The following is an 18,724-nucleotide window of genomic DNA, read 5'->3' as shown; positions in this document are numbered from 1 at the left end:
GAGCAACTAATCCTTCATTGTTAAGGTTAGCAGCTCTATCTATTTGTATGGATTTATTCGTTTGATCTTTCTAATTTAATTCGTGTTTAGATTTATATTTCAATAATTGTTTTTGTTCTTTATTTTATGAATATTGGGTGGAACGGAAGTATGACCCATGTTCTAATTGAGTTCTTGTAAAACTTGGAAAAGCTCTTTACTTGAACAACAGCTTAAAAACATATTATACTGAATTTTTAATTGTTTGTATTTAACAGGATACGTGACATATAATCCCCTTAATTGTGGATAATTAGGTTTCTTTTGGCATATAAACTAGAAATTGATCATCACCCTTCAATTAGAATTAATTGACCAAGGAATTGACAATTAATAAATTTTAGAGGAGAATAAGAAGGTCTAAAAAATTAGGGTCTAGTCACATATAGTTTGCCATGAAATTAAATCTTGCATGATTAAAATAGTTAGTAAGAAAAATAAATCCGAAAAAATAGATAACTCTGAAACCTTAACTGTTTTCTCAAATATTTTATTCCTAACTAATTGCTGCTTGCTTTCTGAAATTCTTAAAGTATTGTTTAATTCTCTTTAAATATCTCAACACCATTTTTTGCTTGCCTAACTAAGCTTATCAATAACTGTTGCTTAATCTATCAATCCTCGTGGAATCGACCCTTGCTCACGTAAGGTATTACTTGGTACGACCCGGTGCACTTGCCGGTTAGTAAGTGTGGGTTATAAACACCGCACCACCCGCCTGGGTAGTAGCCACAGTAGTGGTTATTCCACTAGCTCTGGGTTAAGCAGGTAGTAGTAAGGGGGATTGTAGCTCAAACCCACTTGCTCCGCATGGGTGTTTTAGTCCATGGTTAGCTGCCAGGATGTGTCGGGTTGGCTATATAACCGACAGATGAGATCATCAGCTATAGGACAGGCATTCATCATATGCATCTATGTGACATTGTTTGGGTGTACATATTGTAATTGGTTTGCGTATGTGATTATTTATGTTTAATTGCTAATTGCCCTACTTGATGTAACTACTTGATTATGTTTGAACCTTCTTACTTGTGTTTGTGACTGAAAATTAGTTGGATTGTGGTGAATTAGTTGTTGATTGAGTTGCTTGGGTCTAGGACCGTGGTTGATTACGATATGGGCCGAAGGCCGTGTGGTTTGTGTTTTTGGTTTAGAAAAGTATGAAAAACTAAACTGGTTCAGCATAGACTTAATGAACATATGCTTAGAACAGCTTGGTCATTCATACTATTTAGGAAAAAACTTTTAAAATGGGTTAAGGATTTTTGAAGAATTAACAACTTCCTCTTTTCAAAAAAAAATCTGATTTTGAATATTAAATCTTTGGTTTTGAAAAGATACATAAGGCGGTTATTAATCACGGTACTTTAGAAACAACTTTATTTTCACGTATCCTGTTATAATAATTCCCTAAACCCATAGTGAGAACCAGTGAGGACGATGTTCTCACTCCCCTATAAGTCTTTTCTTTTTCAGGTCATGGACAACGAAGTTTGAAAAAGCTTATTACTTTTCTGTTTATCTTATATTTTTTATTGTTTTAGTATTTATGTTTCCCTCGCTTTTAATTTTACAGGTTTTGTAAGAGGGAATAGGAAATTGATATGAAACGCTTGTAAATTAATAATATGTATATATGTATATATATGTATTATTGTGAGTATTATAATTCGTAATGTAATTATGAATGTAAGTTTTAAGAAATACGGTTTAAGTTTTAAATAGGCTCATATTTTAGTATTAAATATTTTAAGAGTCGTCATTATACCCGAGCTATCAGAGCGGTGCAGCCGGAAGCATGACATTTTGATAGTTAGGGTGTAACAAGCTTGGGGATACACGCACATAGGGACTGTCCAGGGTTCACTACTGGACACGTTGGGTTTGACTGTATACCCAACAGATGAGCTCATTAACCATAGGGCAGACATGCATCATTTGTATTTGTGTGTATTGTTTGGGTGTGCATCTTGTGTTTGGTTTTTCTATTTGAATAATTGCATCTATCTGCTATTTGATCTAATTACTCTATCTGTAATCTCTATTTGTGTATTATTGGTATGTTTTGTCTGTGTTTGAAAATTTTAAAGACCCCTCATGCTGGCGGTGGTGACGCTGAGGGTTGTTCCTGATGAGGTGATGGAAGTTGAGGTAGATTAGACTTGGTATTGTGCTAATACTCTAGTTTATGTATTGGATTGATAGGAATGAGTGATGTAAGTTGGTTGGATAGGAAACCCATAGGCATGCCTGTGGTCTTTTCCCTTTTTAAAAGATTTACCTTGTGCATTTATAAACTAAAGAAGATTCTTTACGACCTTTCCGAAGTAAGATTTCTTATAAAGCCTTTCCAAAGTGTATTTAAAAAAATGTTTTTATAATGTGATTCTTTCTATTTACAATTATTTCTTTTCTTTGATGGTATTCCCTTCCCTACTGAGAACGTGCGAAGACAATATTCTCACCCCTTACAGATTCTCTTTTTCAATGATAGGTTTAGGAAGCTTTGGCGCAAAGCCGTGGTCAAACTACAGAGTTATTTGTATTTGTATTTTCTGTTTTTAGTTTAGTTGAGATTTTTCCCCTCATCATTTGTTATTTTGAGTTTTAGAGGGGCAGAACTTGTCTTTGAGAATTTTTGAATAAGTTTATGTATATAATACTATGTGGTATACTTATGTAATTAAGTGGTTTAATGTACAGACTTTTCATTTCCATAATTAAAAATCCAGTTGTATTTTTGTGAAGGCTCAATATTAAATAAATATAGTACAAAATTAAAGGAGTAGAGGTGGTAGTGCCTGGACTTTTTGTGTAATCATGAGGTACTAAAGATTAGGGTGTTACAAAAATAGCACCAAAACTTTTATGCGTGACACAGAAAATTTTTAAATTTTGACACAAATTTTTTAACCGTGATATAGGAAACTTTATAACAAATTAGAAGTTATCGAAAACAAAACTAGCATCAAAATTTCTTAACCTTGACACAAAAAATTTTTTAACCGTGACACATGAAGTTTCTTAACAAACTAAAAGTTGTTAGAAAATTTCTTAACTTATGGTCCTTTAAAGACTTTGTGTCATTCAACAAAATTTCTTGTATCATTTTCATCTAAATAATGTACCTTTTTTATCATATTTCTTTTTTGTTTGATTTTTTTTCTTCTCCTTTTCATAGTTTTAGTCTTCTTAACAAGGTGAAACAAGAAAAATTATGAGCAGCTGAAATAAAGAGGAGAAGATGAAGGAAAAAAAGAAGATGAGTTTTGAACTGTGTAGAATTATTAGAAATATAGTAACGAAACTTTTTGAGCGTGACATAGAAAAAATTACTTAATTTTGGCACCTAAATTTCTTAATTGTAACACAGAAATTATGTAATATTGAACTAAGAAAAAGAAAACAACGACGATGATGACAACGATGATAAAAGCGCGACATAGAAAAAAATTCTTAATTTTGACAAAAAAAATTAATTGTAATACAGAAATTGTGTGATATTGAACTAAGAAAAAGAAAACAATGATGATGATGATGATTATGAAAGATGATGATAGTAGTATAATAACGAAGGAGGAGGAGAAAAATGAAGGATGAGAAGAAATTAAATGAGAAAAGAATAGAAAAAGATTATGACAATGATAATGGGAGAGGAGGAGGAAGAAGTGGAAGAGAAAGAGGTGGAAGAGGAAGACGCACAAATATATTGAACTAGTGCACATACGCAAATATGTCTTAGTTAAACTGAATTAAAAAAAATTGGTTATCTAGCATTTTTCTTAAAGGCGAAAAGGCACCCACAATAAATGAAAATTTGAATTTACATTATTGCAACTCAAAGATCTAAGGAAATGATCATTAATCAAGAGTATTTTATGGCAAAATATATAAATTTTAAATTTTTAATGTATTTGTTATATATTGATTAAGAACTCTACCCTATAATAGTAGTAGTAGCAACAACAACAACAACAATAACAACATTATTCCGCCAAATTCTTCATCACTACTCTCAAACACTTCCGATTTTCTCGACACAGTTACAATTTCCATTGTTAATGACTCCCCAACTCCCCCCCCCCCAAATCAGAAAGCTTGGTCTTCATTGCAATTGATTTTTCATCTCTACCCTATAATAGTAGTAGCAACAACAACAATAACAATATTATTTCGTCAAATTCTTCATTGTAATCCTCAAACACTTCCGATTTTTTCGATACAGTTGCAATTTTCATTGTTAATGACTCTCCAAATCCCCCCATCAGAAAGTTTGGTCTTCATTGCAATTGATTTTTCATCTTCGATCATCTTAAAACCCAGACAAGTCTTTTGTTCAAGTGACCAATACTAAAATTAAATTTGCTTATCATCGGTTAAATTCTTTTGAACCAGTGTGTTGTAGTATAGTCAGGTATGATCCTAAGTAGATGCCCGCCATTGAAATATGTTTTGTCTGTGAGAAATGATGGTTCTTATTATAACTGGGATAACCAAAATTAGAGAAGGACCACTACTTGGCCTATGTGCTAATATATATGTACATATGTCATGAATAAATAAAAGATTTTACAAACCAGGATTTGGATATTGGTTAATAATCGATGTTAACTACATCTGCTAGTTATTAAAACTACTTGTGTTATTTAACAAATGTTTGATCCACTTAATTAAGATCGCTCTCTTTATTTTTTAATACTTTAAACTTTAAAAACTATTATTAAAAAAATCTCACCAAAATTGTTGGCGCCCAATTTTGGTCTTGTTCGGATGTTTCAATGATAACCATCTAGTGCACGATATTTAATTTGAGACTAAAATAAGTTATTTAGTGTAAATTTAAAGATCGATTTAATACATTTACGATTATGAGATAACAAATGACACATGAACAAATAATGTTACGATATATAATATAAGCTAACACATGATTAAATAGAATTTTGACATGTCACACAATTGTCCACGTCAGTATGTCACGTATTACTGATTGACTCATCATTATACCACTACATATGGTCGAACCATGAAGTGATATATGTCACTAACAATCCACATCAGCAAACTGTTAATGAAAAATAGATTAAAGACTAATGTAATACATTTTTGTTAGAACATAATTGATGCAATTGAAATTTCATAAACGATTTTAATACACGACGTGAATCTTAAAAACCACTTTGGAAATTAATTCTAATTTTAACTTATTAGTTAGTTTTATGTCATATTATTTTATATCCTATATTTAGGCTTAATTATGTCACGGAGTGAAATTGGAATGCCGTCAAATATATTGGGTGAATAGGAAGCACGGACTTGCGCTGACATTTCTCTATCAAAGTAAAGACAAGACAATTTTCAAGTAAGAGTTGCAAATCAATTACCATTACAATAATAAGGCACGTATAAACTAAGAAAGAATAGGAACTAATTTTATTTTTTCTTTTAATTCCTTTTCCTTTTTTTTCTGAAAATTTAGGGTTTAGTTTTTAAAATTAATAATCTAAAAATTATTAGAATAAATAAAATAACTTTTTAAAAATTAATTGATATTAACAAAAAAAAATTAAAATTGGCTCCCTAACATTTTACTCATATTAATATTTTGAAAAAGTCTATTTGTATAGCAAAATGTTCCATTTTCTTATTACCCTTTTCAGGCATTTTTCCATATTATTTCTTTTTCTTCTACTTTTATTTTTTAATTTTTATTTTACAATATCTTACTTATATTATTGTTGTTATTTTCTTTTGTCTTTTTTATATATACTTATCAAGCTTATTAGTACGTAAGCTTTCACATTTTTTTTAAATTACGACCTTCTTTTCTTTTTTTTTTTTTAATTTATAAGGTACAATTATTTATAGGTAAATGTTATGGTATCTATCACATTGTATCTAAATTATTAAAAAAAATAAATAATATTTAATAAATTTTAAATAATTTATTTTTTACTTTAAATATTTTATTTTTTATTTTAGAAAATAAATTAGATAATTTAAGCATTACAACAAAGACACTATAAAATTTACCTTGTTTATAAAAGTAAATTTTGGGTGTACTAAGTGAATACTGTATTAATACTTTAATGTCACTTAGGTCATTTTTAATTATGGTTTATTTTTAACATATTACTAGCGCAAAAAGAAAAATTATACTGTAATTTCATTATTATCTAATGTGAAAAATTATATAATTTTTATCGTGTATGGTTAATTTTTATTATTAATTAAAAAATATAATGATATATATGGAACTTGTAATATTATTCAACAAAAGCAAAAAATAAATACGTGATAAAAGTTCCCATAAACAAGCTAGGAGAACCTATTATTCTGCTCGACCTACTACTTCAACTGCCCGCTAAGCTCTTTTTTGAATAGAGTGACTTGCTTTCTTTGGTCTGTTCCACACACAGAATGGTTATGGCTTCCAACATCAGAACATTACTAAATCAAGACATAGTGGTGGTGTTGACGCATTCGACGTCATACACCCTTTCACATTTGTTATGTAACATCTTTTTTAGTATGTGTTCATGCCTAAGATCATAACGTCATAATGAATTCGATATCATATTGGACACACACGACTCTGTATTATAAGTATTTCTATTATTTGACTCAATACTTGTAGTAGCCTTTTAGTGGAGTTAGGTCTATTTCTAGTTTTTTTTTTCTGATAGTGAAAACGCATAAGATAAAATAGATGCAAATGCGTTGTGAGGAATAAATAGTCAAATTAGTCTCTAAAAGATTTTTTTAATCAAATTCGTCTTTCAAAAATTTTAAATTAGTCATTTTAGTCCTTTCGTCACTTCCGTTACTAACAACGTCAAAATTTGTTGATGTGACACCATAACGCACACCTAATAGTCATAATTGGCGGTTAACATTATAAGTTTATGAAATCATATCAAATCAATCCTAAATTGAGGAATTTTTATATTTCAACTTCTTCCCTCAATTAAGTTTTAATTTGTTCTAATTTCATAAACTTATCATACTAATAGTCAATTAAAATTCCTATGGGTGTTATAGTATCACTTAACGTGCAATATTAACAAATTTCAGCGCTGTCAATAAAGAAAATGACAGAAGAACTAATACGATTAATTTAGAATATTTGAAGAACGAATTTGATTAAAAAAATCTTTTGAGAACTAATTTAGAGAACGAATAATCTTTTAGAGACAAATTTGATCATTTACAAGTTATGAGCTATGTGCATCCTCTTATTAAGATAGTAAACATAACATACTATACTCAGATGTGACATCAGATATGTAACAGATAAATAATATCAAGATCATCACATTATGTCATTTACATATCTTAATATTTGTCATAAATATAAACACATAATTCTATGCATACGTTGAAAGAAATGTCTAGTCCCTCTGTTTTGGATTACCCATTAAAACTGTGAACCAAACACGATAAGCAAAAGGAAACACTCTACCTAGATCTAAAGGGTTCTAAATCAGAGATTCCAACAGTACTTCCAGGTGTTTCGCAAAAAAAAAAAAACATAGGTCCTTGTGGTTGTGGTAGTCGGTTGATGAGCGGATAATTTATACGCTTTTGGCATTGTTTTTAGATAGTTTTTAGTATGATCTAGTTATTTTTAGGGATGTTTTCATTAGTTTTTATGTTAAATTCACATTTCTGGACTTTACTATGAGTTTGTATGTTTTTCTGTGATTTCAGGTACTTTTTGGCTGAAATTGAGGGACATGAGCAAAACTCTAAAAAAAGGCTGACAAAGGACTGCTGATGCTGTTCGAATCTGACCTCCCTGCACTCGAAATAGATTTTCTAGAGCTACAGAACTCCAAATGGCGCGCTTTCAACAGCGTTGGAAAGTAGACATCCAGAGCTTTCTAGCAATATATAATAGTCCATACTTTATTTGGAATTTGATGACGTAAACTGGCGCTCAACGCCAGTTCCATGCTGCATTCTGGAGTCAAACGCCAGAAACACGTCACGAACCAGAGTTGAACGCCCAAAACACGTTACAACTTGGCGTTCAACTCCAAGATAAGCCTCATCTCGTGTAACATTCAAGCTCATCCCAAACATACACCAAGTGGGCCCTGGAAGTAGATTTATGTATCAATTACTTACTCCTGTAAACCCTAGTAGCTAGTCTAGTATAAATAGGATAGTTTACTATTGTATTAGACATCTCTGGACGCCTAGTCCTTAGACCTTCATGGGGGCAGGCCATTCGGCCATGTCTGGACCTTTCACTTATGTATTTTCAAGGTGGAGTTTCTACACATCATAGATTAAGGGTGTGGAGCTCTGCTGTACCTCAAGTTTTAATGCAATTACTATTATTTTCTATCCAATTCGATTTATTCATGTTCTAAGATATTCGTTGCACTTCAACTTGATGAATGTGATGATCCGTGACACTCATCATCATTCTCACCTATGAACGCGCATGATTGACAACCACTTCCATTCTACCTTAGGCCGGGCGCATATTTCTTGGATTCCTTAATCAGAATCTTCGTGGTATAAGCTAGAATTGATGGCGGCATTCATGGGAATCTGGAAAGTCTAACCTTGTCTGTGGTATTCCGAGTAGGATTCCAGGATTGAATGACTGTGACGAGCTTCAAACTCCTGAAGGCTGGGCGTTAGTGGCAGACGCAAAAGAATCACTGGATTCTACTCCAACCTGATTGAGAACCGACAAATGATTAGCCGTGCTGTGACAGAGCATTTGGACCTTTTTCACTGAGAGGATGGGATGTAGCCATTGACAACAGTGATGCCCTACATACAGCTTGCCATAGAAGGGAGTGATAAAATTGGATAAAAGCAGTAGGAAAGCAGAGATTCATAAGGAACACAACATCTCCATGCACCTATCTGAAATTCCAACCATTGGATTAGATGAGTAACTTTATCTTTATTTCCTGTTTATTTTATTTTTCTTTTAATTATCTAATCTCCCATAACCACATGGATAAGCCTGACTGAGATCTACAAGATGACCATAGATTGCTTCATACCAATAATCTCCGTGGGATCGACCCTTACTCACGTAAGGTATTACTTGGACGACCCAGTGCACTTGCTGGTTAGTTGTGCGAAGTTGTGAATTAAATTTTAGACACCATGATATTGAGCACCAAGTTTTTGGAGCCATTATCGGGGAATTAATTCCATACTACAATAAAGAGTACAAATCACAATTTCGTGCACCAAGTTTTTGGCGCCGTTGCCGGGGATTGCTCGAGTATGGACAACTAACGGTTCGTCTTGTTGCTCAAATTAGGTAATTTTCTTTTCAAAAAAAAATTTTCAAAAAATTTTTCTTTATTTTCGTTTTTTCTAAAGAATATTTTTGAAAAAAATAATAAAAATACAAAAAAATCATAAAATCAAAAAAAGAATTATTTTGTGTTCTTGTTTGAGTCTTGAGTCAATTTTTAAATTTGGTGTCAATTGCATGTTTTTAAAAAAATTGTGCATTAGTTTTTCGAAAATTCCATGCATTCATAGTGTTCTTCATGATCTTCAAGTTGTTCTTGGTAAGTCTTCTTGTTTGATCTTGATGATTTTCTTGTTTTGTGTTGGTTGTTGTTTATCATATGCATTTTTCGTTTGTTAGAGTCCATGCAGTAAAGATTTCTAAGTTTGGTGTCTTGCATGTTTTCTTTGCATAAAATTTTTTTTTCAAAATTATGTTCTTGATGCTCATCATGATCTTCAAAGTGTTCTTGGTGTTCATCTTGACATTCATAGTGTTCTTGCATGCATCATGAGTTTTGATTCATAATTTTCATGTTGTGAGTCATTTTTGTTGTTTTTCTCTCTCATCATTAAAAATTCAAAAATAAAAAATATATATCTTTTCCTTATTTCTCTACAAATTTTCAAAAATTTGAGTTGACTTAGTCAAAAGTTTTTAAAAATTAGTTGTTTCTTACAAGTCAAGTCAAATTTTAAATTTTAAAAGTCTTATCTTTTCAAAATTTTTTTCAAAAATCATATCTTTTTCATTTTTTTCTATTTTTCGAAAATTTTGAAAATTATTTTTCAAAATATCTTTTTCAACTTTATTTCATAATTTTCGAAAATTATGCTAACAATTAATATGATTGATTCAAAAATTTGAAGTTTGTTACTTTCTTATTAAGAAAGGTTCAATCTTTAAATTCTAGAATCTTATCTTTTAATTTTTTGTTAGTTAAGTAATTAATTTTAATTTTAAAAATTAAATCTATCTTATCTTATCTTTAATATCATATCTTTTTCAAAAATTTAATTTCAAATATCTTATCTAACTTCTTATCTTCTTATCTTTTCAAATTTGATTTTAATATCTTTTTCAACTAACTATTTGACTTTTTGTTTGTTTCTTATCTTTTTCAAAACCACCTAACTACTTTTTTCTCTCTAATTTTCAAAAATATCTCATCTCTTTTTCAAAAATTCTTTTTAATTAATTGATTGTTTTAATTTTAATTCTATCTTATCTTTTATTTTCAAAAATCATTTAACTTCTTTTCAAATTTATTTTCGAAATTTCTTCCCTCTTCCCTTCTTCTATTTATTTATTTATTTACTAACACTTCTCTTCACCTCTCTTCATCTCAAATTACTGCCCCTACCTATTCATTCTTCTTCACTCCTATTCCCTTTCTTCTTCTACTAACATAAAGGAATCTCTATACTGTGACATAGAGGATTCCTCTTTCTTTTCTTGTTCACTTCTTCCCTTTTTGAGCAGGAACAAGGAAAAAGGCATTCTTGTTGAAGCTGATCCTGAACCTGAAAGGACTCTGAAGAGAAAATTAAGAGAAGCTAAATTACAACAATCCAGAGACAACCTTTCTGAAATTTTCGAACAAGAAAAGGAGATGGCAGCCGAACCCAACAACAATAATGCAAGGAGGATGCTTGGTGATTTCACTAAACCAACTTCCAAATTTGATGGAAGAAGCATCTCCATTCCTGCCATTGGAGCAAACAATTTTGAGCTGAAACCTCAATTAGTTGCTCTAATGCAACAGAACTGCAAGTTTCATGGACTTCCATCTGAAGATCCTTACCAGTTTTTAACTGAGTTCTTGCAGATTTGTGAGACTGTAAAGACAAATGGAGTAGATCCTGAAGTCTACAGGCTCATGCTTTTCCCCTTTGCTGTAAGAGACAGAGCTAGAACATGGTTGGACTCACAACCTAAAGATAGCCTGGACTCCTGGGATAAGCTGGTCACTGTCTTCTTGGATAAATTCTTTCCTCCTCAAAAGCTGAGCAAGCTTAGAGTGGATGTTCAGACCTTCAAGCAAAAAGATGGTGAATCCCTCTATGAAGCTTGGGAAAGATACAAGCAGATGACCAAAAAGTGTCCTTCTGACATGTTTTCAGAATGGACCATATTAGATATATTCTATTATGGTCTATCTGAGTTTTCCAAGATGTCATTGGACCATTCTGCAGGTGGATCCATTCACCTAAAGAAAACGCCTGCAGAAGCTCAAGAACTTATTGACATGGTTGCAAATAACCAATTCATGTACACTTCTGAGAGGAATTCTATGAATAGTGGGACACCTCAGAGGAAGGGAGTTCTTGAGATTGATGCTCTGAATGCCATATTGGCTCAGAACAAAGTGTTGACCCAGCAAGTCAACATGATTTCTCAAAGTCTGAATGGATGGCAAAATGCATCCAACAATACTAAAAAGGCAGGTTCTGAAGAAGCTTATGATCCTGAGAACCTTGCAATGGCAGATGTTAATTACATGGGTGAACCTTATGAAAACACCTATAATTCAACATGGAGAAATCATCCAAATTTCTCATGGAAGGATCAACAAAAGCCTCAACAAAGCTTTAATAATGGTGGAAGAAACGGGCTAAGCAATAACAAGCCTTTTCCATCATCTTCTCAGCAACAGACAGAGAATTCTGAGCAGAGCCCCTCTAATTTAGCAAATTTAGTCTCTGATCTATCTAAGGCCACTTTAAGTTTCATGAGTGAAACAAGGTCCTCCATCAGAAATTTGGAGGTACAAGTGGGCCAGCTGAGTAAGAAAGTCACTAAAACTCCTCCCAGTACTCTCCCAAGCAACACAGAAGAGAATCCAAGAGGAGATGCAAGGCCATTGATGTAATCAATATGGTCGAATGCACAAGGGAGGAGAAGGATGAAAATCCTAGTGAGGAAGACCTCCTGGGACGTCTCTCAAACAAGAAGGAGCTCCCAATTGAGGACCTAAAGGAATCTGAGGCTCATATAGAGACCATAGAGATTCCACTAAATCTTCTTCTGCCATTCATGAGCTCTGAAGACTATTCTTCCTCAGAAGAGGATGAAGATGTAACTGAAAAACAAGTTGCTCAATATCTAGGAGCCATCATGAAGCTGAATGCCAAGTTGTTTGGTAATGAGACTTGGGAAGGTGAACCTCCCTTGCTCATTAGTGAACTTGATACATGGGTTCAGCAAACTCTACCTCAAAAGAGACAAGATCCTGGTAAATTCTTAATACCCTATACCATAGGCACCATGACCTTTAACAAGGCTCTGTGTGACCTGGGGTCAGGGATAAATCTTATGCCATTCTCTGTAGTGGAGAAACTAGGGATCATTGAGGTACAGCCTGCCTTATTCTCATTACAATTGGTAGACAAGTCAATAAGACAGGCTTATGGATTAGTAGAGGACGTGTTAGTAAAGGTTGAAGGCCTTTACATCCCTACTGATTTCATAATCTTAAACACTAGGAAGGAAGAGGATGAATGCATCATCCTTGGAAGACCTTTCCTAGCCACAGCAGGTGCTGTAATAGATGTTAACAGAGGAGAATTAGTCCTTCAATTGAATGGGGACTACCTTGTGTTTAAGGCACACGGCCATCCCTCTGTAACAAAAGAGAGTAAGCATGCAGAGCTTCTCTCAGTACAGAGTCCAAAAGAGCTCCCACAATCAAATTATAAGTTTGGTGTTGGGAAACCTTCATCATGCTCTGAACTTCTCTAAGGCTCCATGAGAGCCCACTGTCAAGCTATTTACATTAAAGAAGCGCTTGTTGGGAGGCAACCCAATTTTTATTTATCTAATTTTATTTTATTGTTATTTTGTGTTTTAGTAGGTTCATGATCATGAGGAGTCACGAAAAAAATTATTAAAATTAAAAACAGAATCAAAAACAGCAGAGGAAAAATCACACCCTGGAGGAAGGACTTATTGGCGTTTAAACGCCAGTAAGGTGCATCTGGCTGGCGTTCAACGCCAGAACAGAGCATGGATCTGGCGCTGAACGCCAGAAACAAGTAACATCCTGGCGTTTGGACGCCAGGAATGTGCCCTGAGGAAAGCTGGCACTGAACGCCAGTAACAAGCATGGAACTGGCGTTCAACGCCAGAAATATGCTACACATGGGCGTTGAACGCCCAGAACGTGCACCAAGTTTTTGGAAACGTCGAAGTGGTATGCCAAAGGCATTTTACATGCCTAATTGGTGCAGGGATATAAATCCTTGACACCTCAGGATCTATGGACCCCACAGGATCCCCACCTAACATATTCTCCCCTCTTCTCAACATTCATTCTCTCTTTCCAATAAACACTCTTCCCCAAAACCCTTCACCAATCACCTCAATCTCTCTTCCCAATTACCCCCTTCACCACTCACATCCATCCACTCTTCCCTATAAACCCCACCTACCTTCAAAATTCAAAAATCTTTCCCACCCAAACCCACCCTAAATGGCCGAACCTACTACCTCTCCACTCACTATATAAACCCCTCCATTCTCCTTAATTTTCACACAACACAAACCTCTCTTCTCCTTCTTGGCCGAATACACATCTCCCCCTCTCCTCCATATTTTTTTCTTCTTCTTCTTCTTTTCTTTCTTCTCTTGCTCGAGGGCGAGCAATATTTTATGTTTGGTGTGATAAAAGCATAAGCTTTTTGTTTTTTCCATAACCATTGATGGCACCCAAGGCCAGAGAATCCTCTAGAAAAGGAAAAGGGAAGACAAAAGCTTCCACCTCCGAGTCATGGGAGATGGAAAGATTCATCTCCAAAGCCCATCAAGACCACTTCTATGATGTTGTGGCCAAGAAGAAGGTGATCCCTGAGTTCCCTTTCAAGCTCAAGAAAAATGAGTATCCGGAGATCCGACATGAGATCTAAAGAAGAGGTTGGGAAGTTCTAACCAACCCCATTCAACAAGTCGGGATTCTAATGGTTCAAGAGTTCTATGCCAATGCATGGATCACTAGGAACCATGATCAAAGTATGAACCCCAATCCAAAGAATTATCTTACAATGGTTCGGGGGAAATACTTAGATTTTAGTCCGGAAAATGTGAGGTTGGCGTTCAACTTACCCATGATGCAAGGAGATGCACGGCCTACACTAGAAGGGTCAACTTTAATCAAAGGTTGGACCAAGTCCTTATGGACATATGTGTGGAAGGAGCTCAATGAAAAAGAGACTCTAAAGGCAAGCCGGTTCAACTAAGAAGACTGGACCTCAAGCCTGTGGCTAGAGGATGGTTGGAGTTCATTCAACGCTCCATTATCCACACTAGCAACCGATCTGAAGTTACTGTGGATCGGACCATCATGATTCATAGCATCATGATTGGAGAGGAAGTAGAAGTTCATGCAGTCATCTCCCATGAATTCTACAAAATAGCTGATAAGTCCTCTACTTTGGCAAGGCTAGCTTTTCCTCATCTTATTTGCCATCTATGTTACTCAGCTGGAGTTATCATAGAAGGAGACATCCTCATTGAGGAGGACAAGCCCATTACAAAGAAAAGGATGGAGCAAACAAGAGAGCCCACTCATGGAGCCCAAGGGATGCATGAGGAAGCTCATCACCAAGAAATCCCGGAGATGCCTCAAGGGATGCACTTTCCTCCCAACAACTATTGGGAACAACTCAACACTTCCTTAGAAGATTTGAGTTACAATGTGGAACAATTAAGGGTGGAACATTAAGAGCACTCCATCATTCTCCATGAAATAAGAGAAGACCAAAGAGCAATGAGGGAGGAGCAACAAAGGCAAGGAAGGGACATAGAAGAGTTTAAGGACATCATTGGTCCTTCAAGAAGAAGATGCCACTAAGGTGGACTCATTCCTTGTTTTTATTTCTCTGTTTTTTTTTTCGATTTTTATGCTTCATGTCTATTTATGTTTTGTGTCTCTACTTCATGATCATTAGTATGTAGTAACTATGTCTTAAAGCTATGAATAAATTTCATAAATCCTTCACCTCTCTTAAAAAAAATGTTTTCAATTCAAAAGAACAAGAAGTACATAAATTTCGAAAATTGTCCTTGAATTTAATTTAATTATATTGATGTGGTGACAATACTTTTTGTTTTCTGAATGAATGCTTGAACAGTGCATATTTTTGATCTTGTTGTTTATGAATGTTAAAATTGTTGGCTCTTGAAAGAATGATGAACAAGGAGAAATGTTATTGATAATCTGAAAAATCATGCAATTGATTCTTGAAGCAAGAAAAAGCAGTGAAAAAGCAAAAGATTGCGAAAAAAAATTTGGCGAAAAAAACTATTCAGAAAGAAAAAGAAAAAGCAAGCAGAAAAAACCAATAGCCCTTAAAACCAAAAGGCAAGGGTAAAAAAGGATCCAAGGCTTTGAGCATCAATGGATAGGAGGGCCCAAGGAAATAAAATCCAGGCCTAAGCGGCTAAATCAAGCTGTCCCTAACCATGTGCTTGTGGCATGCAGGTCCATGTGAAAAGCTTGAGACTGAGTGGTTAAAGTCGTGATCCAAAGCAAAAAGATTGTGCTTAAGAGCTCTGGACACCTCTAACTGGGGACTCTAGCAAAGCTGAGTCACAATCTGAAAAGGTTCACCCAGTCATGTGTCTGTGGCATTTATGTATCCGGTGGTAATACTGGAAAACAAAATGCTTAGGGCCACGGCCAAGACTCATAATAGTAGCTGTGTTCAAGAATCAACAAACTTAACTAGGAGAATCAATAACACTATCTAAAATTCTAAGTTCCTATAGATGCCAATCATTCTAAACTTCAAAGGAAAAAGTGAGATGCCAAAACTGTTCAGAAGCAAAAAGCTACAAGTGCCGCTCATCTAATTAGAATTAATATTCATTGATATTTTAAGATTTATAGTATATTCTCTTCTTTTTATCCTATTTGATTTTTAGTTACTTGGGGACAAGCAACAATTTAAGTTTGGTGTTGTGATGAGCGGATAATTTATACGCTTTTTGGCATTATTTTTAGGTGGTTTTTAGTATGATCTAGTTACTTTTAGGGATGTTTTCATTAGTTTTTATGCTAAATTCACATTTCTAGACTTTACTATGAGTTTGTGTGTTTTTCTGTGATTTCAGGTATTTTCTGGCTGAAATTGAGGGACCTGAGCAAAACTCTGAAAGAAGGCTAACAAAGGACTGCTGATGCTGTTGGAATCTGACCTTCCTGCACTCGAAATAGGTTTTCTAGAGCTACAGAACTCCAAATGGCGCGCTCTCAACGGCTTTGGAAAGTAGACATCCAGAGCTTTCCAGAAATATATAATAGTCTATACTTTATTCGGAATTTGACGATGTAAACTGGGGCTCAACGCCAGTTCCATGCTGCATTCTGGAGTCAAACGCCAGAAACACGTCACGAACCAGAGTTGAACGCCCAAAACATGTTACAACTTGGCGTTCAACTCCAAGATAAGCCTCAGCTCGTGTAACATTCAAGCTCAGCCTAAACATACACCAAGTGGGCCCTGGAAGTGGATTTATGCATCAATTACTTACTTCTGTAAACCCTAGTAGCTAGTCTAGTATAAATAGGATAGTTTATTATTGTATTAGACATCTCTGGACGCCTAGTCCTTAGACCTTCATGGGGGCTGGCCATTCGTCCATGCCTGGACCTTTCATTTATGTATTTTCAACGGTGGAGTTTCTACACACCATAGATTAAGGGTGTGGAGCTCTGCTGTACCTCAAGTTTTAATGCAATTACTATTATTTTCTATCCAATTCGATTTATTCCTGTTCTAAGATATTCGTTGCACTTCAACTTGATGAATGTGATGATCCATGACACTCATCATCATTCTCACCTATGAACGCACGTGATTGAGAACCACTTTCGTTCTACCTTAGGCCGGGCGCATATCTCTTGGATTCCTTAATCAGAATCTTCGTGGTATAAGCTAGAATTGATGGCGGCATTCATGGGAATCCGGAAAGTTAACCTTGTCTGTGGTATTCCGAGTAGGATTTCAGGATTGAATGACTGTGATGAGATTCAAACTCCTGAAGGCTGGGCGTTAGTGACAGACGCAAAAGAATCACTGGATTCTACTCCAACCCCTGATTGAGAACCGACAGATGATTAGTCGTGCTGTGACAGAGCATTTAGACCTTTTTCACTGAGAGGATGGGATGTAGCCATTGACAACGGTGATGCCCTACATACAGCTTGCCATAGAAGGGAGTGATAAAATTGGATAAAAGCAATAGGAAAGCAGAGATTCAGAAGGAACACAACATCTCCATGCACCTATCTGAAATTTCCACCATTGGATTACATGAGTAACTTTATCTTTATTTCCTGTTTATTTTATTTTATTTTTAATTATCTAATCTCTCATAGCCACATGGATAAGCCTGATTGAGATCTACAAGATGACCATAGATTGCTTCATACCAACAATCTCCGTGGGATCGACCCTTACTCACGTAAGGTATTACTTGGACGACCCAATGCACTTGTTGGTTAGTTGTGCGAAGTTGTGAATTAAATTTTAGACACCATGATATTGAGCACCAAGTTTTTGGAGCCATTATCGGGGAATTAATTCCATACAACAATAAAGAGTACAAATCACAATTTCGTGCACCATCGGTGTTGCTAAATATGTGCTCGCAACTGTTGGGTCAACGTGCCACTCAAGGTCGTCCAGAAGATGTGTGAAGACGATAACTAGAGGAGAGAAACATAGAAATGGTAGTGTAAAGGTTGGATGCAAGGACATGTGTTTCGGTATGTTTTGATTAAATTCATTGTTGAATATCATACACTTTAATTACCAAGATTTTCTGTTTTGCAAAAATTTACATACTTGTTTTAACCGAATCCTAACAAACCATATTACTACTCATGGTTTCCATTTAGCCGAGTCTCTCTTCACTCCCCTAGTCATAAACCCCATCAAACAACAAGAATAATCAATCCTCAATTCAGTTGCATACCTAAGCAATCATATTCACAAACAGCAATCATATACAAGATAACAAGATGAATGGAAGAAGTTTACATTGTCATCATGGATCTCTCTTAAGATATCACAATCTCGTCTTAAGAAACTAGAGCAAACCTAAGCTCCATTGTCTGTTATCAAAAGTCATCAATAAAAGGGTGGAAACAGGTCAAGCTATGCTTGGCTTCACCCTTAACAGGTTAGGCCTACAATAAAGTATATTAGCCTAAGCCTAACATATAGCCTAGTATAGTCTTTTTAATGAGTACTAAGCCCGTCCTATTGTCAAGTTTGGCCTGGCCTAAAGCATATCAATTGGCCTGTTTTTTTTTAAATAAATAAGTAATGTCAATATACAATATTAAATTTATAGTATAATTTAATTTCTAAAATTATAAAATATAAAATAACAAATTCAAAGACAATATTG

At 34.6% G+C, this 18,724-nt stretch overlaps 1 non-coding gene across 1 annotated transcript; it reads right to left on the bottom strand.

The window, feature by feature from the left end:
* Nucleotides 1–11,321: 11,321 nt before the first annotated feature.
* On the bottom strand, nt 11,322–11,425 carry LOC112713800 (small nucleolar RNA R71). Its single transcript, XR_003158765.1, has one exon. It is a non-coding gene; the product is annotated as a small nucleolar RNA R71 (small nucleolar RNA).
* Between the last annotated feature and the right edge of the window lie 7,299 nt (nt 11,426–18,724).

The sequence above is a fragment of the Arachis hypogaea genome, chromosome 1, assembly GCF_003086295.3.
Source record: "Arachis hypogaea cultivar Tifrunner chromosome 1, arahy.Tifrunner.gnm2.J5K5, whole genome shotgun sequence".
NCBI classification, from domain to species: domain Eukaryota; kingdom Viridiplantae; phylum Streptophyta; class Magnoliopsida; order Fabales; family Fabaceae; genus Arachis; species Arachis hypogaea.
Note: the sequence above shows the minus strand (reverse complement) of the source record. Positions and strands in the feature narration are given on the sequence as shown.